Here is a 4,463-nt window from a genome sequence, read left to right as displayed (position 1 = left end):
CACTGAGTTAGGATGTGCCCATCTCAGACATGCTCCCCAGCATCTGAGAGGCGTTTGCTCAGCGGCCAGAGCTGGATTCAAAATTAGGGCTTCAGCCTACGAAGCTGGAATGTCCCTCTCAGGAAGGAAGATACATAGCAACACAATCCTAACAAATGAATTAATTAATGTTACACATGTGAAACATGGTTATAGAAGGTTTATATATGCGATCTCAGCAGCAACTCACGTTTCAAGTGGACAGTGATGCTCTAGAGGGTGGTTTGTGCATCACGTCGATGAAACTATCTCTGCTCGCTGAGTCATGAATCTCTGCAGACCAGGCCTTTGCTCAGGGATTATTACTATTGAAATAATTTTATATATTTTGGCCTTTTGCTACTTTTCAATTTATCTTTGATTAAATTTTAATACGTGAAATAATATAATTTTCACACACATGTAATGCTGAATTAGGCTTCATTTTAAAATAGATTCAGCATAATGAAATGAGTCTCTCTGCTGGTCTTTTAGTGTAATCCTGAAAAAATGCAAACACTGGAATCTACTAATAGACTTTCCATAGCCACTTTCATGGCTGTGAGTTTCAAAAGCTCACCAGGTATTTTTAAACATTAGCTTGGTTGAAACCTTTCCAAATCTTGCAAGGGAAAGATGTTCTACATTAAGGACTAGAAAGCTGACAGTGGCAGAACTAACACATGCCCGGAGCCACATAGCCAGTGGTGGGCTTGAGGCCAGGCTTTCCCAAGAATTTTACCGGACCCTCTGCTGCCTCCTGCTTTCTCTTACCCTTGGCGGAGTGGGACAGTCTTGCAAGCATTCTGCAAACAAGACGGACTCTTCCAACAGTAGCTTTTCTCAGGAAGGCGAAGATTGTGGGCCAGTATAAAAGAGACTTATCTGTGGAATTATGAGAATTCTACTAATGATGTAATGCTTACTAGATTTATTCTATAAAACCGGTTGATTCAACTAAACCTGCAGTTCCCCTCTCAGGTAGCAATTCAGCCGTCTGGCCTGCAGAGGGCAGCACGAGGCCGGCTCAAGGAGGATGCTCCGCGTGGTGACCGGCATCCCCAGGCCTCCTTGGCCACCTGAAGCCCATCTTGGGCCTTGAGGGCCACGGGTGTCCTGGCACCAGGAAGTCGTGCAGCGCCTAGCGACAGGAGGCAGTTCGGTCCTCTGTGTGTTTACAGAATGGAGGTGAGAAAATTCTGAACGGAATACACATTTTCTCAACTACTTTTTCCATCTGGAAATCCTGTCCATAATTGGGAGTGTGTTTTTTCGGCATCAAATATATTGAATGCTAGTTTCAAAAATATTTCTGACTGTATGTCCTGCAACAAGAATCCCAAATCATTTCCTGAGAGACACTCAACGCACACACACACAAAACATACAGAAATAGCAGCTTTGTGACATTGTAAAAGTCAATTGGTAAAGATTTTTTTAAATATACAATTTTATACAATTGTATATTACAATCTTACATTGAGATTTTTAATATACAATTTTATATTGCGTTCTTAATCTCCTAATTTTTTGACAGTGTTAAAGTAAGAAGTATGAATGCATTTCATAGACCATTACTACTCAAATAAGGATTTTAAATTTAAATTCCAAGTTGTACCTTAAATTTCTGTTACAAAGGTACAATTAGGTAGTGAGCTGGTGAGCTGTAACAGAAAGACCATCAGCTTGGAAGACACATGAATTCTAGCCTCTGTTTGGCCATTTCCTGCTGTGTGAGCTCGGGGGCAAAGCACAACTCCTCTGAGCCTCGGTCTCCTTATTTCTACAACAGAGGCCATAGTTCCTGCATCAGGGAGGTCTGCTGAGGAAAATTGTCTCACTTATAACTCTCCATTATGAGTATAAATATAATGAAAGGCAGATGCACGGTGTTATTTATAAGAGTTTAGTTTGTGTAGCATTTTATCCAGGATATTTATCTTCTCCATCCACGGTATGACCAGGAAGCCACAATTTAGAGCATTTACGTGCCTTTGCAATAGTCACACAGATGGCCAATGGCAGAGCCAAGATCTACAGCTCTTCTCTGGCTCCAAATTCCGTTCCCTTTCTACCTCATGGTACTACCCAGTCAAATCTGTGAAGGGTCATATGGAGACATAAAGACTACAGTCATCCCCAAACCACACTAACTTTTAATAAGATTGGCCGAATGAGAAATTCAGCTTCATGGAAACGTTTTTGGTAAAGACTTAGGGCAATTGTTCAATCCAAATTCTTGGCTTTACAGATAGGCTTTGCCAATGGTTTGGATCCAAAGCTATTTTAAAATGGCTTTAATGTTTCTTATATGTAATAAAGAAAAATTTGAAAACAAACTGGATGTCCAAGAATATGAAGAGGGAAATTAATAACATAAATTATGATGTATCCATTAGGACAGGTTATTATGCAGCCATTAATAGTCTGTATCCTGTTTGATGACAGAGAAAGACATGAAGTAGAATATTGAGTGAAATGGGAAGTCGCAGAAGAGTGTGTGTAGGATAATTCTAGGTGTATGTTCACACACGCACGTGGCGGAGAGGACTGGGTGTGTAGATACTGAACCACTTGTGGTGACTACACCTATGGGTGGGATTATGCCCCATCGTTATGAATTGGTGTTTTTTTCTGGTTTCTCAGTTTGTCAATGTACATTCTTATCTTGGAAACAGAAAAAAATTAATTATTTTTTATTATTTAAGTATAGTTGATATACAATGTAATACTAGTTTCAGGGGCACCACAATCCTACACATTACACAGTGCTCACCGCAGTAAGTGTAGTGGCCGTCTGTTATCATACAACGTTATTACATATGATTGAGTACACTCCCATGCTGTACTTTTCATCTCCACGACTCACTTGTTTTATAACTGGAAGTTTGTACCCATTAATCCCTTTCACCTGTGTACCCATTCCCCCTTTGCAACAGCCAGTTTGTTCTCTATACTTACGGGTCTGTTTCTGGTTTTTGTTGGCTCATGTTTTGTTTTTGAGATTCCACATATAAGTGAAATCATGATATTTGCCTTTCTCTGGCTTATTTCACTTAGTATAATCTCTCTAGGTCCATCCATGTTGTCACAAATGACAAGATCTCATTCTTTTTTATGGCCGAGTAATATTCCGTTATATATATATACACATACCACATCTTCTTTATCCACTCATCAATTGATGAACACTTGGGTTGCTTCCATATCTTGGCTATTATAAATAATGCTACAAAAAACATAGGGGTGCCTGTAACTTTTCAAATTAGTCGTTTCATTTTCTTTGGGTAAATGTCCAGTAGTGGAATTACTGGGTCATATGATAATTATATTTTTAATTTTTTGAGGAACCTCCATACTGTTTTCCACAGTGGCTGCAGCAGCTTGCATTCCCACCAACAGTGCATGATGTTTCTCTTTTTCCCACATCCTCACAAACACCTGTTGTTTCTTTTCTTGATTCTAACCGTTCTGACAATTGTGAGGTGATATCTCACTGTGGTGTTTTTTTTTTTAAGATTTTATTGATTCGAGAGAGAGAGAGAGCTAGAGAGAGCTCTCTCTGAATGGTGAGGAGAGGCAGAGGGAGAGGGAGAAGCAGGCTTCCCGCTCAGCAGGGAGCCCGATGCGGCACCCGATCCCAGGACCCTGGGATCATGACCTGAGCCGAAGGCAGATGCCCAACCGAGTCACCTAGGCGCCCCCTCACCGTGGTTTTGATTTGCATTTCCCTGATGATCAGTGATGTTGAGCATCTTTTCATATATCTGTTGGCCATCCAGATGTTCTCTTTGGAGAAATGTCTATTTAGGTCTTCTGCCCATTTACCATCAGATTATTTGTGTTTTTTGTTCATCTGTTTTTTGGCAAGTGAGTTGTATCGTATCAGTTCTTTATATATTTTGAATACTAACACTTTTTTTTAAAAAAGATTTTATTTGTTTATTTGACAGAGAGAGACAGAGAGAGAGCGTACAAGCAGGGGGAGGGGCAGAGGCAGAGGGAGAAGCAGGCTTCCCGCTGAGCAGGGAGCCCGATTCGGGGCTCAATCCCAGGACCCTGGGATCATGACCTGAGCCGAAGGCAGTCTCTTAATCAACTGAGCCGCCCAGGTGCCCTTGGATACTAACTCTTTGTTGGATAAGTCATTTGCAAATATCTTCTCCCATTAAGTAGGTTGGTTGTCTTTTCATTTTGTTGATCCTTTCCTTCAGTGGGCAAAACCTTCTTATTTTGGTGTAGTCCCAATAGTTTATTTTTGCCTTTAATTTCATTAACTAGCTAATTAATTAAATGAATTAAAGATTAATTTTTAGAGAATTGTGTGTATATAACATTGCCAATAAAATCAAAACAATTTTGTAGGTGAATATATGGAGACAGTTTTTCAGACTAAAAGGTGCCAAAGGAAAACCTTAGAAATGTAGAAAGACTGTGTGAGCTGA

This window comes from Callorhinus ursinus, unplaced genomic scaffold (assembly GCF_003265705.2).
Source record: "Callorhinus ursinus isolate GAN/ISIS: 27379988/994484 unplaced genomic scaffold, GSC_fseal_2.0 scaffold79, whole genome shotgun sequence".
In the NCBI taxonomy this organism is placed as follows: Eukaryota; Metazoa; Chordata; class Mammalia; order Carnivora; family Otariidae; genus Callorhinus; species Callorhinus ursinus.
This window is presented reverse-complemented; position numbering follows the sequence as displayed.